This window comes from Nicotiana tabacum, chromosome 3 (genome assembly GCF_000715075.1).
Source record: "Nicotiana tabacum cultivar K326 chromosome 3, ASM71507v2, whole genome shotgun sequence".
NCBI lineage: Eukaryota > Viridiplantae > Streptophyta > Magnoliopsida > Solanales > Solanaceae > Nicotiana > Nicotiana tabacum.
This window is the reverse complement of record NC_134082.1, coordinates 161,096,878-161,118,828: the sequence shown is the minus strand read 5'-3', so window position 1 is coordinate 161,118,828 and position 21,951 is coordinate 161,096,878. Positions and strand designations below refer to the sequence as shown.

The following is a 21,951-nucleotide window of genomic DNA, read 5'->3' as shown; positions in this document are numbered from 1 at the left end:
GCTACAACTAAGGATGATAATCTTATATGGGACTTGACTCCTAATGGCCAGTTCTCCAATAGTTCTGCTTACTCTTTCCTAAGCAGGACTACAACCAGTCTCCATTCTGGGGTGGAAGGCTCCTTCAAAATCAAGTACTTCATCTGGCTAATGACCCATAAGAGACTCCCAACTAGGAGCTTCCTCCACTCTATTGGAATCAACTATGTCCCACAATGCCATTACTGTAACAATGGGCAGGAAAATATTGCCCATATTTTCTTTGAGTGTCCGAATGCTGTCCATTTCTGGAATGCAATCCTATCAAAATCTGCAAGAAGTGGGTCACATAATGCTCCAGTGTTCAATGGCCACCAGTGGCAATCAACACGGAACTCCCTAAAAATGTCCCTTTCAACAAGTACATCTTTTGGGACAATCTCATTCCCGTTTGTCTATATCTGGCTAACCAGAAACAACAATTTATTCAATAACAAGAAGGAACACGAATTCCACTAACACAATCTCAAAAGCAACTGAATACATTATGTTTACAAAGAATGACTCAACAAAGGTAACTCACTAGATCCTGTTAAAATGGGAACCTCAACCAGAGGTTCCTACAAACTTAATACAGATGGAGCAGCAAAAGGAAACCCAGGAATAGGAGGTTCAGGGGGAATATTCAGAAACCACACAATGGCGACTGGATATTGGGATACATGGACAATATCCCTCAAATAACAAACACAAGGGTAGAAGTTCAGACCCTCGTAAGAGGTCTACAACTGGCAGAGCAAAACCACGTAATTCCACTAGAAATAAACACTGATTCGGCCAAAACAATCAATATGCTATTGAATGAAAATCTAATTTATGACCCTTTAATTTGCAAATGCAGGTCAATCATCCAAAGGTTTGGCAGTGTGGTAGTGAGGCACATCTATAGGGAGCAGAACAGGGTAGCTGATGCACTGGCCAAGGAAGCAGCAAAGGAAAAGTTGTTGAACAAATCTATGACATTATCAGTTCCTGCGATGTTTGTCAATGATGTATTTTAGGCAGACATCCTAGGAACTGAACTAGTTAAGCCTTTTGTGGGTTGTAACTTAAACACAACTATGCATAACTTTACAACTATGGTGTCTCTTAGATACCCAGCAATGCCCCTGATGTAGTTCATTTTGTTAACTAGCATGTAAATATAATATCCATTTTAACCAAAAAAAGAATAGCAATAAAAGGAGTATTATTTATCGGGTGTTACATTAGCACTGTACTGCCGACACATATAATATTAGAGGTGTTTAACGGGCTGGCTGGGACGGGCTGAACAAAAAAAACCCAACTCGTTCGTTAACGGACCGGGTTGGTTAGCGGGCTGATAGCAGGTTAGGAATTTGCGGGTTTTTGTGGGCCCGTTCGGGTTCGAGCTTAAGGGCTCGGGCGGGTTGTGCTAATATTTTTTTTAATTAAATTTTGTTAGCAATGGTACACAAATTTAAAAAAATTAAAAAAAAATAAAAATTTTAACCCGTTAACGGGCTGAACCAGGCTGCAGCTGTTAACAACCCGTTAATGGGTTAGCGGGTTCCGGTGCATCGGTATCCAAAATGTGTTCGTCTAAAATCCGCTCCCTGTCCAACCCGTCCCAGCCCGCCCTATATGCTATAGTGTTGGGCTGACCCGGGCCGAACCGGGTAGAAAACGGGTCAGTCCGGCCATCACAGGTTTATATAATATCATCCAAATTGGCGCAAGGAAAATAATTAATAAGAACAAAAAAAGCAGAGACGTACGAACTAGATTCTTAAGATCCATGTGATAATGCAATCTTTTGATACTTTGCTCCATCACCATTTGAATAAAGCTGCTCATGTACAGGTTATCCCAGCCTCGTGGAGTTGACATAATCCTGAGGACAATGTGCTGGTATGCCTGGGAGTAACAAGCCTACTGTTAGACCCCTGACAAAGCTGATCGGCAAGCGGCACGGCAGTGGCGAGGATTTTGGCATGATGGCCTTGCCATTGGCCTATGTGCGAGGGAAAATCAACATGCAAGACAATGCGGGGGTGTTGTCAATGGCAACAAACTGTTGCTAAGGCAAGTGAGACGGACTACACTTGCATTTGAGGGCTAAAGTGTGACGGACTACACTAAAGCAAGAGTGGGCTGCGTACAAGCAAGGCCAAGACCTTGACGGAACTAGGCGGGCTGGATGGGAGCTTGACAAGCCAAAACGGGAAAGACCTCGGCGCTAAAGTGAGGCAGTTTAGTGCCAAGGCATTGGTATTGGCAATGTGATGTTGCCATGACTTAGGTGAGCGGGCTGGCACCTAAGTTATTTGTGGGCAAACGACTTGGCAAAGGGAAGGGCATCAAGGCTTGGTGACTTGATGCTAAAATCAGCATTGACAATGGGCAGACGTGATCAAGTAGGGACGACTTGACAAGGACAAACAACTGTGGCAGCGGATTGGCGTGCGGCTAAGTCAAGGGTGACGAGCTGTGGCGATGGCATTGAGCGGGAGCAGTGTCAAAGGCTAAGGCTGGGCGCAAAGTCAGCCTTAGACGTGCAGCAGCTGGCCAAGAAACACGCACATGCAGTGCACATGAAGTGGTTTTCAAGTGTGCTGTGCACATGCCAAGCAGTTGGTGGTTACAACTACCCATGTCCAAGAGTTGCTGATTATAGGCTGAGTCTTTGCACGTTTTGGGGGCATGTTAGAGACATGTTCCCCACGTTTTGATCATGGGGATCACTTCCTATCAGTTGGGGGATGTCAACTGAACATAGGGAACACTTTGGGCTGACTACACTATATATATGTGTGTTAGCAGCCTTAAAAACGGGCTAAGTACCTAGGGAGGGAAATGTCTGAAAAATAGGCATAGGGTTGTCTATTTTATGGCTTGAGCATGGCAAATTATGTGCCATTGCCTTGCCAAACGAGTGGCAGCACGAGTAGCCTTAGGCAGGGGCTTTTATAGGGTTGATTCGTGCATGAGTAGGCCATTTTTGTGAGTTGGTGCCTGCCAAGGGTGGCAGCACCTTGCCTAACTCGAGATTTTCCTTTGTAATTTGATTTATTATAAAAGGTTGGGAAAGGGTTCCCGTAAATCTGTGTTGCCTTTGTTTTTCTTGTTGCCTTTAAATTATTCTAAGTGTTGAACCTCGGAACCGAACGAAAATTGGGTAAGGCTGAGGTCAAGTGGGGACTTGACTGCCGCACATCGGGCAGCATTTTCGGCGGACAGAAATTGCCGGTGTGACAATTGGTATCAGAGCAAGCCAGGTTAGGCTTGGTTTGGTTTGGTTCGTGATGAGGTCGAGATGGCCATGGACAAGACTGCAAGACAAGGGGTCAGTGTGCTTGTTCGTGGAAGGGACTGTCTTGGCTTAGAAATTCAGAAAAGGCAAGGAAGGCAGTGATGCAGAAATTTCGAGTTTGTGGGTGCCAAAAATCAGTGTGGGTTCTTTCAAATCAGTCAGTTGGCGTGCTGGTTTTGCTGTGGGAACGACGGACAAGAAATGCAATGAGAAAACAAAAACGTTGCACTTGAGGGCAAGGACAACGTTATTCTCAAAAGGGTGCTGAACTTGTGATGTCTTTGCAAATGGCAGCATGTGTTGGGATCTATTCGACGAGGGCGTCGAATTCAACTGGTTGGGGTGGTTTGTTAGACCCCTGACAAAGCTGATCGGCAAGCGGCACGGCAGTGGCGAGGATTTTGGCATGATGGCCTTGCCATTGGCCTATGTGCGAGGGAAAATCAACATGCAAGACAATGCGGGGGTGTTGTCAATGGCAACAAACTGTTGCTAAGGCAAGTGAGACGGACTACACTTGCATTTGAGGGCTAAAGTGTGACGGACTACACTAAAGCAAGAGTGGGCTGCGTACAAGCAAGGCCAAGACCTTGACGGAACTAGGCGGGCTGGATGGGAGCTTGACAAGCCAAAACGGGAAAGACCTCGGCGCTAAAGTGAGGCAGCTTAGTGCCAAGGCATTGGTATTGGCAATGTGATGTTGCCATGACTTAGGTGAGCGGGCTGGCACCTAAGTTATTTGTGGGCAAACGACTTGGCAAAGGGAAGGGCATCAAGGCTTGGTGACTTGATGCTAAAATCAGCATTGACAATGGGCAGACTTGATCAAGTAGGGACGACTTGACAAGGACAAACAACTGTGGCAGCGGATTGGCGTGCGGCTAAGTCAAGGGTGACGAGCTGTGGCGATGGCATTGAGCGGGAGCAGTGTCAAAGGCTAAGGCTGGGCGCAAAGTCAGCCTTAGACGTGCAGCAGCTGGCCAAGAAACACGCACATGCAGTGCACATGAAGTGGTTTTCAAGTGTGCTGTGCACATGCCAAGCAGTTGGTGGTTACAACTACCCATGTCCAAGAGTTGCTGATTATAGGCTGAGTCTTTGCACGTTTTGGGGGCATGTTAGAGACATGTTCCCCACGTTTTGATCATGGGGATCACTTCCTATCAGTTGGGGGATGTCAACTGAACATAGGGAACACTTTGGGCTGACTACACTATATATATGTGTGTTAGCAGCCTTAAAAACGGGCTAAGTACCTAGGGAGGGAAATGTCTGAAAAATAGGCATAGGGTTGTCTATTTTATGGCTTGAGCATGGCAAATTATGTGCCATTGCCTTGCCAAACGAGTGGCAGCACGAGTAGCCTTAGGCAGGGGCTTTTATAGGGTTGATTCGTGCATGAGTAGGCCATTTTTGTGAGTTGGTGCCTGCCAAGGGTGGCAGCACCTTGCCTAACTCGAGATTTTCCTTTGTAATTTGATTTATTATAAAAGGTTGGGAAAGGGTTCCCGTAAATCTGTGTTGCCTTTGTTTTTCTTGTTGCCTTTAAATTATTCTAAGTGTTGAACCTCGGAACCGAACGAAAATTGGGTAAGGCTGAGGTCAAGTGGGGACTTGACTGCCGCACATCGGGCAGCATTTTCGGCGGACAGAAATTGCCGGTGTGACACCTACCACCCTCGTGAGAAGAAGCATCCCACCTTCATTGTAGTTCCGTCCGGCTAAACACGGAAGAGGTAGAATAAAGCTTCTGATCAGTTCCCATGCCGCATTTATCATCTTTGGTAACACAGAGAAGCCATTCTTATCAGGTTCTTCACTTAAAATCTACATTAATTCCAACACCATATATAATCATCACATAGATAAATATTAAGAAGGAGGTAAAACATTTTTTTTCCTATTCAATATATGAGTGTGATCTTATAAATTGCGTGTTTATAGTTTAATTATTCTGCTATAGATTCGCCTTTGTATGGCCTAACAGGGATTTCAAATATGCAGGTTGAGTCATATGTGGGCGACCTAAAATGGTTGAATTAATAAGCGGGTTAGGCCATAACCCAATGTTTGATTGGGCGCGAGTCAATTTGGCTACACAATGATCTATAACTGGACTCAAAATTATTTTTCATTAATTGTTTGTTTTTCTTTTATAAAATATAGTTAATTGTCTAAATAAACTAATGAAACTTTTTTCTTATTTACCATGACTATATCAAACTGGTTAGACCCAAAAATCTCATTTTCTTATGGATCAATTTGCAACCCAAATGGGCCCAACCTTTTAGGTAGACTAACATTGGCTATATATGTCTAAAATGACCCATCAATGAATATATATACCTAGCTGGTTCAAGATTATTGAAACTGAATTGAGTTTTATTTTTCAATATTGAACGAGTTATATTTTTATGTGTTAAATTTGACACCCCTATATATCACATATATATAACTTCAAAGAGTAGTTACTTTTTCTTTGTAGAGGCTAGCTATTATAGTATAAGCAAGTTCCAAAGTGCTTCAACATGAAGGTAGAATTATCATATGGCAAACCATGTCATTGCTGTAGACAACCCTATCATGTTTTGCTAATTGCTCCTTCATATATTCACCGAAATTTGCATCTCCAACTCTTGGTTGTCCAAATGTATAAATGCCCTCTAATCTTTTCAACAACCAATATTGCAGGAAATAGAATTGCAAGTGATCCACCCAAACTGTGACCAGTAACCACAAACTTTGCCTTTTCATTCTTCTGCAAAAGTTGCTTGAGCAATTTTCTTAGGTAATATATAGTAGGCTGGAGATGGCTGGTTATTATCTGTTTGTACAATATCTTTGGGCCATCCCAGGTTCTTCTGTAACCCAAGAGCTTTCAAAAATCCCGCATGAACCAAGAGAGATCAAAGTCTGAGATCCAATCATCGGAATTGAAAAATTCTGTTCCTCTAAATGCAACAACAATAATGCTTGTGTTGTAGCTTTTCCTTCATAATCTGGTAGAAGCCATAAAAAAGATTAGGACAAAATCAAAAGTGAGAAAAAAAAGAGAGTAAAAACTCGATCTGTTAGGTTTCAGAGATTTAGACTTCATTTGTTTTTGTTAAAATTAAGGTCGCTTAAATCTAAATACACATTTGAATAATAGTATATGTATTATGATTAAAACATCTAAATCTGAATATTAAGATATTATATTAAGATCTGAATACTGAACAATTAAGACTGTTTATTTGTATGAATATATAAAAATTTTCTTTTTTTTAAACATTATAAATATAAATTCAATCAAATAATACTAATTAATTTAATATTATATTAGTAAAATGTTTTTAAAAATTATAGTTAGTGGTGGTGATGACTAAAGGTTGTGGTTGTGGGTGATGATTGGGTAGTAGCTGGTGGTGGTGGTGGTTGATGGTAGTAATTATGAGTAGTAGATGGTAAATAACAATAGTAGTTAATAGTGGTGATTGGTGGTGGTGATTAGTGGTTGTTGTGGTAATAGTAATTGCTGGTGATGGTTGTAAATGACGACTAGTGATGGTGACAAGTAACATTTGTGCTTGACAGCGATAGTGGCTGAGGATTGATAGTAATTTGTGGTGCCTAGTGATGGTGATAGTCTATAATGATGGGAACAACGGTAGCCATGGTGGTGGTAGTTAGTGGTGAAAGTGTAGGAGTTATGATGAAATGTCATATTTTACCTAAGTTCTTGAATGTATAACATCTTAATGATGTTAAGATTATAAACTTGGTTACATCTAAATTATTAAGATTCAAATATAAAAAATAAATGCACATAATATTATTAAAATTCTTATCTCCATTAAGTGAGGCCTTAAGCATGTTTGTTATGACGGATAAAGTCAAATTTTTAGAATAAAGTTAATGGTAAATTAACTTATTTCACTAATGACCATAAGTCATTTTCCTTGTAATTTCTCTTAATTTTAATTCATATCACTAAAATATTTGTGCAGAACTCTTAGATTTAAGATTCGGCCTGGAAATCGTCATAGCAAAAAATTTGATTACCATACAAATTGAAATATTTAATTAACGGCAATAGCCACTATTCGAATACTGTTGATGATTGCAAGTGGTTGATATATAGTACTCAAGGTGTCAGAGTCCCATGTGATTGAGTTATTTGGTCAATCCTTCAACTAGTTGTTGGGTTTGAGATAATTTCAATGAATTAACTTTCTTAATTTTATTTTGTGTCTCGTACAACTGAGACTAGTTGTATGAGACAACTTTTTTATCTCATAGTTTTGTGGACTCAAATTTCTGTGCACCCAGAAGTATAAGATTGGGGTCCACAAATTTGTGAGATAAAAAGGAGCCTCATACAACTAGTGGACCCAGATTTCTGTGTAAGTTGTATAAGACACAAAATAAAATTTCTCGCTCAATCACCCGCCAAACACCATAAAATATTTCTTTTTTCATGAAAAACACTTTTCAGAAAAATAATTCCAATCACACCAACACACCCCTAGTCTTGCATATTTTATTTTTTTTGGCTTGAATTATATAATTGTAATATTTGCTACAGTTTATACGTATCTTACCATTCCAGAAGTCAAAGGAGCCCAAGAGATCCATCTGCATATATGAAATTTGAAACATGAGAAGGCAAGATCCAAACATATATATCCTTTTCATAACAAGAAAAAAACAAGAGAAAAAAATTAAAATATGATATATAGCAGTTTACCTTCCAGTGTTGTTTGACCACAGTTTGAATATATGCTTTGTTCTCGTAAGCTGCTTTGGCAGCCATCATACTTATTGCCTCATGGTATCTTCTACGTCCAAGTTCAACACTCTTATTATCTAGCTCAACCCTTTTTTATATATCCATATTTCCAATAAAAGACAAGAAGCTCGCCGCTTCCTTATCCGGCTCAACAACTTTACCTACAAATTAATCACAAATATAAATAGTACTTTTGCACTATAGTAAAAAGATAAAATGAAAAAAAATTAATCTTATAGTACTAATACTCCATTATATTATTGATAAAGAGTAGCTTCAAGTAGCTAGGGCAGTACCTACCTCTTAAGGCGTTGAAAACAAGACGGAAGAAGCCGCCGATAACGTTTAGAAGGTTAAGCCAGTGCTCAATAGCATTGCCAAAGGATTAGCAGCAGACTGAAAAATCTTTTGGGCTAGGATGGAAATAAAAATTATCCATCTTTAATTTGTGGAAATGACACCTTAGTCATTTCTTGATCAGGGCAGTCTACTTACTGGAAAACAAGATACGTGCCAAGTCTAATACACTACATTATATTCCTCTGGCTTTAGCAGCATATAGTTGCTGCAGAAAGACTCGTTGCAAGCGCTCGCCATTGTGATAATTAAGAACGAACAAGGATAAGAGAAGGTTGTGCATTCCAGTTTGAAATACATGGATCTATTTATAGTAAGTAGTTAGTAGAATGAAAATGGCACTCAGATTTCCATCTCAATAGTATACGTTCCTTCTAACTTTTCCTATTCAGGTAATAATTATGTGTAGTACAATAATAATTTGCTCTCACTTCAGGCCCCAGCATGTATTTATTTAAGTGCTTAGGGGGCTCCACATGCCTTTTGTTTTTTTAGCCTTTTTTAGTCACAACATTTTGAATCACGTTTAAAACAAAACACAAAACTGTAGCACTTGCATGCGGTTAATATTTAGGTATCGTCTTAGCAATAGATCGATGAAAACAAAAAGTTCAGTGGGTTATTAGTTGAACAATTAATAGGTGTTTACAAGACAGCAAATCAATTAATGCAAAATATATATCTAAATTATATATATATATATGATCACTTTTATTTTTAACTGCTACAATTAAATTATTTGATTTAATATAAACACTTATTACGGGAAAGTATTTACCTTTCATATGACGCGATATAAATATGAAGTTTCTTTGATCATAAAATGGATTAAGTGGTAAGAGTGTAATTTAACCTACTAGATTCGAAAACAACCTTTATGTTATGATAAATATTATATTATGGTGGATGTCTACTCTTCCTCCATGATCTTCATGTCAAATGCTTAATGACATATTCAATGACATATTTTTTATGTGAAATGACATATTCCATGACATATTTTCTTCACTTTTCATGCTTATATAAAGACCTTGTAATAGATAGGAAAATACACACAATTAAAGAAGAAAATCTCTTCTTTCTCTCTATCTCCATTTCTTGTTCATGTTTTACTAAATTGCTTTTATTTCCTTGTTCATATTGTTACTTTGAGTTATATTTCATAACACGTTATCAGCACGAGTCTCTAACCAATTGTATATATATCTACAAAAATTTTCCTACATCCGGAAATTACAATTAGAAGTCATACATATCATCACATGGTTAAATGTAAAGAGAAACTACATATGGTAAGTAATGAAATGTAAGAAGGTATGATTATCTTATACTTGTCATTCCTTTAAAATCTCATATGCACACAACTTCGTACCACACCTGTATTGCATAAGCACATATTAATATTACATCTTTTATATCACATGAATGGAATAAAATTTTCGAAGTTCTATATGTGAAAATCATAGTAGCAGTTAATTGTTGATATGATGCATGTCATGGTAACCAAGGATATTTTATATAAATTGTTTTATGCATATTTATGTGTTAACTATCTTCAACCTGTCCTGCCGCTTTAAACATTTTCTTTTACTTGGATGAATATTTTTTTTTCCTTTTGTATTTTTACACTTACATATAGTACCAAAAAAAGGAATAAAAATAAAATAAAATTGGTCATACTGATTAAAAGCATAAATCATCTTGAAGAAAACAAGAAATACTTCACATCTTTATCTAGGTTGATTAATTACTTCTTTGAAATTTGGAAAACAAACTAGCTATTGAGAAAGTATACTTCATAATTTATGGTCATATCATTTGAAAGCAAATAATGATTAGTATGACTACTAGAAGAGGTATTTTTGAGTATCCATGACTTACTTGATGCTCGCTACTGACTTACCATTTTTAAGTATTTTATATGAATGATGCACAAGCTACAACTGGTAAGTTGTTACCTAATGTCACTTTTCAGGTAATATAAATGCTGAATTTATGTATTAGTACTATATATGTGTTGTTACCTATATGGTGTACTTTTGATAAATTTATTCACTAATTGCCTGGTTGAATTGAGTGAAGGAAAGTCATGGCGTTAAATCAAATCCAATAGGTAGGGTATACCCCGAAAACAACAATATTTTTGAGAGAGACTCAATAAATATTATGACAATGATTTTATGATCCTTTTAAACTCTAATAGAATTTAGAAGAAATATTCTGATTACAAACGATTGTATTTCATATAGATGCTACAAATAATTAATAAAGCTTTACGCTGATTTGAGATTTGTACACTTATTTAAGAAAGCAAATTTGATTTGCTAAGTTGCAAATTAGTTGTGTATAACTTTCTTGGCATGTGATTGAAATTAAGGCTTGAGAATGAATCTCAATATTGTTTAGCCTATTATGCCATTGATTGAGGGTAAGACATCGGGATCAAGTCTTGATGCTCCATAATGATAAGAGTTGGGTTTGAGTCCCAATTTATTATGTCCTAACATGCCTTTATATTGGTAAGACATTGGGTTTGAGTCCCAATGTACCATACTGATGATATAATAATGACTAAAGAAAAATAATATATTTTTCATGAAAAGGCATGAAAATTGTCCCACTTGATTTGCTCCATTCTTGAAGTGAATGTGATAGCAGTGCATAATAAGTTTCAATGAAGAAAAGTGGTTGAACAATGAACGTGGGCGTTCCAAATATCAAAATAATAATAATCATCACTATGATTATAAAAGGAGAATAATAAGGGTTCTCAAAATAGTCCTTCAAAATGTGAAGACAATGCTTACCATCAAATTGGTATGAAAATAATAAAGCACGTCGCTGATTATGATACATTCCTTGAAGAGAAAGTGACTTGTGATAAGCTTTGGGAATGCAAACTCATTCCTAAAGTTGAATGTGACAATATGTGATAAAAGCAATGAATAAAGACATGCATTTCGTGATTATATGAATACCACACAACTCACCTCTAAAGGAGGTTTGAGTAAAATAAAGAGAATAAATATTATTGTGTGGTTACATGAATATGTCATTGGTCGTGTACATGTAATATGCCAAATATTATTTTGTCATGCCTTATAAAAGTTATTAAAGGCAAAATTAAAGCAAGAAATGATTTTGCTTATGATGATTTTGACCATGATAATTTATTATGATATAATTTTATCCGTGAAGGAAACATTTACTATATGAATGGTATGATAAAAGATCTTGTAGTACAAAAGTTGTTAAGAACTCCGGAAAAACTAATTTGTTACTATTCGGATGATTAAACTTATTCATGACATTGTCTCAAAAGAAACTTTTTGAGTTTCAAATATATAAGTCAAAGTAATTGGCATATTGAGACTATAAATGAAAGGAAGATTGAATATCTTCATATTTCTATAATCATACCGGGTAAATATGAAAGGTTACCCGATCTTCTTTCTATTTGTACTACACAAATATAAGCATGATGCTGGAATCATATGCCACAAGTAAACTAGAGGTTTACTAAAATAAATATTAATTGGCATGACCGGTTGACCATCTCGGTTCAATTATGATGCGAAAAATTAATTAAGAATTACATTGACATATATTGAAGAATAGAAGATTCTTCAAGAATTCTCTTGTGCTGCTTATTCTCATGATATACTAGTTAAAGGTTGGGATTGAATCCCTTGGTTTCTAGAAGGAATAAAATGTGATATATATATGGGCCCAGTCACCTGCCATGTGGACCGTTTACTATTATATGATTTTAATAGATGCATCTATTTTATGGTCACATGTGCATTTGTTATCAACTTGCAGTTTGGTTTTTGCAAGATTGCTTGCTCAAATTATTAGAGCACAATTCCAGAATATAAATTATGATGATTTATCTTGATAATACTGGTTCAAATCCAAGTTGGTTTAGCAGAAATTGTATGCTTCTAATTATAGCTAAATCATTGGTTATGAGAACAAAACTCTCAAAAATGAAATTTGGTATGAGATGTATTATTTAATATACACCAGTACTTGTACGCATCTAGCCAAGTTATGAAAATTTCTCTCTGCCACAATCGGTTCAGAGTCAGGAACCAAATAATTTCTATATAAAATATGAATGTGCTATATGATTTAATTATGCCACCACAATGCACAAAGATGGGTTCCCAAAGAAGGTTGGGAAATGTGTTGGTGATCCCAACATTTGGGGGAGAAAATGGATAGCTGAGAAAGTGATACGTGAAATGAATTATTATGAATACATATAGATCCTCGTACAAGAAAATATGAACTTGAAGTTCAAGTGATAATTCATTTACAAATTATTGCCAGACGCATTTGCTGACCCAAAGCTAAATGTCATATTTCAGCTGCTAATGCTCCAAATAGAATAAAGTCCATGAGGGACAGAGTCTATGGCACGCATGAAGTGTAACAGACCAATCGGTTCCAAAGATAAAACTCCTTGAAGAAGGAGAGGGGCAAAATGGTCATAATAAGGAGGCAAGTGCTCTAGAAGAGCACCACGACATAACACTTCGTAAGACCTCATGTGAGAGGCTCAGGTACCTGAAAATAATGAGATAAAGAGATCTCAATAAGTTATGTCTTTATTGTGTAATAATTGAACCGATATAAAATGATTGTCGACGATACTGTTAACATAATGTAGCGCTCAATATTATTAATATTGACGAGGATCTTGAGTTCAAATTTGTCATGAAATTTGGACAGATAAATGATTAGCCAAATAAAAAATACGCAATGAAAATTGACTTCACTTGAAAAAATGTGAAGTTGGGCGGATAGTCCCAACACCTGAAAGTATAAAGCCAATGGAGGTATAAATGTATTCTTGTGCAAAAAGTTCATGCCGATAGACATAAAGACGACTTGAGACACAAGAAAATTAGTAAATATCCTCACATTGATTATATGGAGACATGTTCTCTTATGGTGGATATAATTATTTCAGGTTTTAATCTAGCAATACATGAAAAATTGATATGCATATAATGGAAATCATTGAAGGATTAGAATTGTTCTGAAGCATATTAATGTTTCCAAGAAATCTATTAAATAAAGCTTCAAAAATCCTTATACGGATTGAAACAATCAAGGCGCATGTGGTATAATCGCATGTGTGAGTACCTATTGAAAGAAGGGTACAAGAATGATTCAATTTGTCCTTGTATCTTTATAAAAAGATATGAATTTGAATTTATTATAATCTTTGTATATGTTGATTCAAATATCATTACAACTCCCAGGCAGCTTCCTAAAGCAGTAAACTATTTAAAGAAAGAATTTGAAATGAAAGATCTTGGAAAGACAAAATTTTGTCTTGGTCTACAAATTGAGTATATGAAAAATTAAATTTTTATCAATCAATCAGCGTACACTGAAAAGATTTTAAAGCGAATTTATATGGATAAAGCACATCCATTTAGTACCCCGAAGGTTGTGAGATCACTCGATATAAATAAAGATCCATTCCGACCTCCTGAAAATAATGAAGAACTTGTTGGTTCTGAAGTAACATATCTTAGTGCAATTGATGCGCTAATGTATCTTGCTAACACTAAAAGGCATGACATAACATTTTCAGTTAATGTCTTAACAAGATATAGCTCTGCTCCTACAAGGAGACATTGGAGTGAAATCAAACACATATTGTGTTATCTAAAAGGGACTACCAATGTGGGCTTATTTTATGGCAATGATTGCAATCCCGATCTTGTTGGTTATGCCGATGTAGAGTATTTATCTGACACACACAAGGCTTGATCTCAAACATGCTATGTGTTTACATGTGGAGGCACTGCCATATCTTGGCGATCGACTAAGCAATCAATCGTGGCTACTTCTTCTAATCATGCTGAGATAATTTCTATTCATGAAGCAAGTCGAGAATGTATTTGGTTGAGGTCTATAATATATCTTATCCGAGACAAATGTGGTTTGAAGTGTGACAAACTACCCATAATTTTGTATGAAGACAATGCAGCATGCATAGCCCAATTGAAGGGATGATTCATAAAAGAAGATAAGACAAAACACATTTTACCAAAGTTATTTTTCACACATGATCTTCAAAAGAATGGTGATATCAATGTGCAACAGATTCGTTCAAGTGATAATATGGTTTATTTGTTCACCAAATCTCTACTGACCTCAACCTTCAAGAAACTGGTGTACAATATTGGGATGCGAAGGCTGAAGGATGTGAACTGATGCACTCATCAGGGGGAGTTAATACGCGGTGTACTCTTTTTCCCTTACAAGGTTTTGTCCCACCGGGTTTTCCTTGCAAGGTTTTTAACGAGGCAACCAAAAGGCGTATTTCTAAATATGTGTACTTTTTTTCCTTCATTAAGATTTTTTTTCCCATGGGGTTTTTTCCTAATAAGGTTTTAACGAGACACATTATTTATGGACATCCACGGGGGAGTGTTATGATAAATATCATATTATGGTAGATGTCTACTCTTCTTCCATGATCTTCATGTCAAATGTTTAATGACATATTCAATGACATATTTTCTATGTTCAATGACATATTCCATGACATATTTTCTATGTTCAATGACATATTCCATGACATATTTTCTTCACTTTTTATGTTTATATAAAGGCCTTGTAATAGATAGGAAAATACACACAATTGAAGAAGAAAATCTCTTCCTTCTCTCTATCTCCATTTCTTGTTCATGTTTTACTAAATTGCTTTTATTTCCTTATTCCATATTTATTTACTTTGAGTTATATTTCATAACATTTTATATTTATTTTTCTCCTTAATTTGAAACCATAAAGTTTAGTTACTAAGAAAATGACCCACTTGTGTAATTATTAAAGTTATTAACTCTAATCAAATTCATGTGTTTCTCCTTTAATTTTTCCTCTATATATTGTTTGACAAAACTTTTTTGACATTGGGCTAGTAGCATAATGCGAGTAATCTAATCTTTTAAGTGGGTTAATGCGGACTAGAATGATTGAACCTGAAGACATATATATTCTCCACCAATTTTTTAAACTTTGGGCATGATTACATTTTTTTTTTAAATAACATTTATGATCAAAGTTTACTGTTAAGTCAATTCTGGCCAATTGTTTAGTAGTAATTTTTTTCTCATTTAAAACACAGAAGCCTAATGCCAATACGTTAACATCATCATGTTGAAACGTGTTATTACATGCATGTGTCAGGAGTTTTGATTTTCATTAGAAAGATGAAAAAGAAAAACGGTTATCTCCTAATAATAATAATAATACTCCCACCGTTTCATATTAAATGAGGTACTTTCCTTTATAGTCTGTTCCAAAATAAATGATACATTTCTAAATTTGGAAATAATTCAACTTTAAACTCTTTCATTTTACCCATTTATCCTTAATGAGAAGTTTTATAACCACACAAATGTCATGGCCCCACAAACTTTTAACCCCTTAAGCTTTTAAAACCACAAGTTCCTAAAATCTTTTTCTTTTTTCTTAAATTTTGTACCGAGTCAAACTAACTCATTTAATATGAAACAGAGAGAGTAATAATTTATTACCACAGTACGTACTAGTTGCGCACAAACTTAAATCATTGGCATTTTACATTCGCTTTTGACTCTAGAAATCTTACACATGAAAAAGATGCCACCAATTGGCAGTACTTTCAGTTACGATAGCCAATAGCCAGAAAATTTATAGCTACATATAGCATCGACTATCTTTGATGCTATAGATTGTGTGGGTCAAAATCCGACGAGACAAGAATCGGCGTGAAAAGGAATGACGGAAAGTTACTTGGGATAGTTGTATCCATATAGCGTTATTAAGATACGCACCTCGGCCACGGCCGAGGTCATGTATTCAGAACGCTTGAGAGGCGAATTGGATATTACAGTATTTCAAGGGGTCAACCCGTAAAATAGTCAAACGACTTAAGTACTATGGTTAATGACCGTTGGGCAAAGAAGAAGACCTAGTATATAAACTAAGTGAGAAGCAAGAGGGGGGGGGATCCACACACTGATATCTTTCAGAAAAGGAGGAGAGATCTTCATCTCCCTCTCCATAAAGAAGGAAAGAGAAGCAAGGAAGCTCAGATCCTCAGTATATATATCATTAGTCTCATCATATATATCAAGGGTATGGGGTTTACCTTGTTAAAGATCGGTGACCCTTCTCATTTACATTCTTTTTAATTGTTGTTTAATGTTATGAAGATCACCGTCCTCTTCTTATATAATGGGATTCGACCACTGTTATAGTTAAATCTTATGTGTGCTATGCTTGCTTACTCTCCTCTTCTATCTTAGATCTAGAGTTAATTATACTTGACTAGGATTTATCCTCTATTTTCTCATTAATTAGTTTAACAAAAAGCTGATCACTTTTTGGCGAAATAATTTGGCGCCGTTTGTGGGGATTTTCTAGCCAAAATCTTAGTTCTCTCTAGATCTATAGCCACCCAGAGTTTCACTTCCCGGTTGTCGTAGCCTCACCCTCTCAGTATAAACACCAACTTGAGAAAGTTGTAGGTAAGCTTCTGAAATAACCAAACCAATCAGGGTTAGATCTTTATATGAAATCGAAACTATGTTTAATATCTATACAAAATCTGCGCCTCGCCTGCAGTGATTGGTTTGACACGTCGTATGAGTACTCAAAGTGGGATTACAACCACTACGCACTTAGCACGTCCGCAATCCTACTTGCCGTATTAACGTGATATGCTAATATGTACTTCCACCTTTTAGGAAGGGACGATATCCTACTGTGTGATTCTTTGAAATAACCGGCTTATCCTACCTTATTTTTGTACCCGTATGCACACAGTGTAATTTATATATGGAGTATAACATTTTTCCCTTATTTGTTACGCACATCGAACGGGATCAGACCGAGACTCGAGCTCGAGATCCCAACGGGCAAAGTAAGTTCAGCCCAAAAGATGCCTAGACGCGACTAATGGCGAAGCTAAACACGAGGCTGCCAAATCTGAAACCGCCATTCGAGTACGGGATGAAACGAGTCGTCCTGCAATGCCCTTCTCCCCTTATCGACTTACTAGGTCAAGGTAACATGCAATTTTGTTTGTGTTTAACTTGTCATTTTTTCTGGATCGGGATAGGAACACGAGCATTCTCACAGGTACGCGAAAAAGGAACAAACGCCACCGAACGCACCAGGAAAACGTTCCGCAGCATATCATCTCGCAGGCGACAGCCGAGCAAAACCCTCCGCACTGTACCATATTACAAATAACAGAAACGGATCAGAACAGGATGACATTATTAAGAAATAATCTCCATAACTTGGGACTAAGCAGTGAGCCCATGGAACGTACAGTCTCTCCAACACAGGCAGAAGAACTCGAAAAGCTTGCACGTATGCTCGCCATGACAATCCTATGCCAATTCAACCGACTAAGTATTACGAATCACGTCCGAACTTCGTATGCATTGATGAAGTCCTAGGGTGCCCAATAGCCCAAACAATAAGTTCATCGCCCGTCCCGTCAACGGCCTCTCCAGGCCGAGCAATTAAGGGGCTAGATAAACTGAAACTCCACCGATGCATACAAACTATGCAACAACGCATAATATTCAATAATAAAAGCAAGAATAAATAAACTGGGACTCATCCCGATGCATGCATAAACGATACGACAACGAGTAATATTCTCCAATAAAAGCAAGACCGCGTGCGACATCCTCACCACTCTACCAAACCAGCACATCGCCAAGTGAAATTAAAATTCGACCACGTTTGAATTCATAACGGGTCACAATTCGACCTCGCTCGAATTTACACCTTTACGGCCCCCGGCCGTCGCCAAGTGAAATTAAAATTCGACCTTGTTTGAATTCATAACGGGTCACAATTCGACCTCACTCGAATTTACACCCTTACGTCCCCCTGTCGTCACCAAGTGAAAGTATACTTGAACTCCAACATATTATACTGGATTTCCAGGATAAGTATGTTGGAACTCTAGCATAATATGATGGAGTTCCAGCATAAGTACACTAGAACTCCAGCATAATATACTGGAGTTCCAGCAAGGATACCAATCCAGCATAATATACTGGAGTTTGGAGCACCGGTGCTCCAGTCTCCAGTATATTATACTGGAGCCAGCAAAGTATATCGGTCCAGCATAATATGCTGGAGTTCATACACAGGTGCACCGAACTCTAGTATATTATGCTGGACCGGTCTCTGTTGCAGCAAAATCGTGGCTATTTTTCATTGACTTGGTAAACGCTGGCTATTTTTGAATGACCAGTCCGAAAACTGGCTATACCATGCTATTTTTACCATTTCATTTGGACCACCCTGGAACTAGCCCAGATCCAGTAGCGGACCACAGGATCAAATCGGATCGGATCCTAAACCGGAGAAAAACTTATTGAAATACATGCATACAAGAGAAAGTTGTCGTTGGAGATATCTTCGACAACACCCCAAACAGGTGGGTCTGTAAAGCCTCGTAGCTCTAAATATCGAGAGAAATTCAAAAATAGCCAGATTTACAAGTGGTCATTCAAAAATAGCCACAGTTTCAAAAGTAATCGAAATTTAGCCATTTTTCATGTAAAGTTAAATCTGAACGAAAACACTGTTCAAAATCCGGAAAAATACTCCAGCATAATATACTGGAGTTCCAGTATAATATACTGGTCCAGCATAATATACTGGAGTTTGGAGCACTGGTGCTCCAGTCTCCAGTATATTATACTGGAGCCAGCAAAGTATACTGGTCCGGCATAATATACTGGAAGTTCATACACAGGTGCACCGAACTCCAGTATATTATGCTGGATCGATCTCTATTGCAGCAAAATAATGGTTAATCTTCATTAACTTGACAAACGCTGGCGATTTTTGAATGACCAGTCCGAAAATTAGCTAGATCGTGCTATTTTAACCTACATATCTTATTAGTCGTTCTTGTTAGCTCTTTATTTGTTATTTCACGAGAAAGTTGCTAGCAGTTTTTTTAGGTAGCTTGTCCGATAAATACTTGTAAAATAAAAACATACAATATTTCCCAAAATTGGATCCATCATTAATTAGTTTCTTACTTAACTCTGTCAACTAATTAACATGATCTTTTTAGTATAACTCCTTCGTAATACCACTTTCGTCCTATGCTCATTTTGTAAAAGATATTGTTGAATCATAAATGGTCTTACAAGACATTACATCTAAGGCAAAAAATAAAGTGAAGGAAATCTACTGTAAAAATCAATAAAACATACCATCACATGCTTAATTTCTAAAAGATATTGCTATATCATAAATGGTCGTACAACACATTACATCTAAGGGAAAAAAAAAAGAAGTGAAAAAGATCTACTGTAAAAATCAATTAAACATACCATCACATGATTTAAGAAAAATGAATTAGTAACAAGTAGCTAAAGATGAACCCTAAACAAGTCGTTTAAAAATCTTTAGCACCTGGTGCCATGTGCCAACATATAATTGCTGGGATATTTCACCTTATGGGACAAATCAGTAAAGAAACTATAATTCAAAATCAAAATAAAGGTACGCGATGGGTCATTTGGTTGGAATAGGGCTTATGTCGGTAAAAATTATGTTGGGATTAATTATGTTGAGATTGTCGTTTATTCATTGTTTGGTATATTGTATTAAGAATAATAATTGTATAATTTCTAAGAAGAAGGTATAAGTTATGTCAGTGCTAATTACTCCACCCTCTATATTTTAACACTTGGATAACTTATACCTGATTTGCTAACCAAACAGAGTATTAGGTGACTTATACCTCGTACCAAAACGAGCCCTGAGTTAGCAATAAAAGGAAAGCGAAGAAAGTTTATCCGACAAAGTAGCAACTTTTGTCACGTGTACTCTAACGCGTTGACAAAAGTTCAATTGATCTGCTCAACAGTGCAAATCCCAAACTTTAAATTCTAATTGCGCATCTCTGCTCATCATTTTACTTGCTTCAAGCGCAAGACTGGAATTACAAAGCAAAGAGAAACCTAAGACTAGCTTGATCAGAGAGTAGAAGGGAAAGTTACACCCCATTTGGCCAAATCTTTTCCAAAAATAAAAATAAAAAATTAGCTTGATCATGACCTAGATGTCTCCTATGCCACATAGTTATGTTATTTGAGAGGCAGATAGAGTTACTTAATTTCGGCTCATACATACGGAAAAAAAATATTTAAAATATATACATATAATAAGATCACACTCATTCTGAACTCGCTTGAAAAAACTCAAAGGGTAATCCCACGACACAGAAGGATAAAAAGTCTGGTTTCAGAGCAAAGAATGAACAACTTACCTGTAAAGTGGCCATTTTTATTTTTCTAACATTGAGTTTCAGAGACAGGAGGATGGCATCTATATTGCTGCAATTGCGTTACTGCAATGATGCTTCTATGGCACGCATCTCGATCCCAATTTAGGAAGTTTGAAGGAAGTTTTGTTGCACAGTTGGACCGATCCTCTGCTCCTCAAATTCAGAAAATGACTTGTTTTGAACCACCTTACAAATGAACTTGGAAATTTAACTGTCTGGTAACTATCACATGGTCCGACTATTTTTAGTTACATCATGAAATTGCAGGTCCAAAGTCCACCAAACTCAACTTACAAGTTATAGCACCGGTTGTTTACACCAAACTAATAAATATATAACATTTGGCTTGCATATAAATTTCAATCATTTAACCATGGTAAATTATATACATTCTCATTTAATTAAATTAATTAACAATAGTGAGTTAATATAGTTTGGTGTAAACACCGGTGTGGGTACTATTTACCTCTGAAATATTCTGCTTGTTGGTTCACCACAAGAAGCAATGTTTGTACTGTGGTTATTTAGTATTCCAAATCATTAATTACCCAAAGCATACTCTGCTTCAGTTACTAATATGCTCAGGCAAAAATAGAATTTTCTTTAGAATACAAATCCTATATTGAGTTGGAGTTCTATGCACCCACAAGGTAATGCACATAACTCTAACATTTAACCTATGGTGACATACTGTAACAAAGTAAATTATACTGACCATGTAAAAGTTTGTTGAACTAGCAGTGTAAAACTTAAATCTTCTTGCATGACGTGCTAATCTTTATTGGGGCTTCCTTCAAAACTCTCTACAAGGATATGTTTGTCACTTTTAGCACAAAATTATTGAAGTAGTTTAAATATAAAACTCGTTCCTAAACTCACAAAACACGTTTCCCTTGTTCACTTAATAACATAACCTTTATTTGAAGACAAAGCGATCGAGAGAATATCATTCTAAAGCATGTTGGTTAAAAACAAAATTAGCCCCATTAAAATTGTATGAGTTTCCATTAGCTAGAATGAAAAAATATGACCTGTAAATATAGATATGCTGAGATTGCTTAGATCTCACAAAAAGAAATACTCAGAAGAATGAATACAGAGATAGCAGTAAGGTAATCAGAATGGGGCCTGCGCACTTTGGTTTGGATTCAGCAGTAGCTTATA

The 21,951-nt window shown here is 36.6% G+C and overlaps 1 pseudogene; it reads right to left on the bottom strand.

The window, feature by feature from the left end:
- Nucleotides 1–5,507: 5,507 nt before the first annotated feature.
- On the bottom strand, nucleotides 5,508–8,838 carry LOC107804603 (triacylglycerol lipase OBL1-like; annotated as a pseudogene).
- Nucleotides 8,839–21,951: the final 13,113 nt, after the last annotated feature.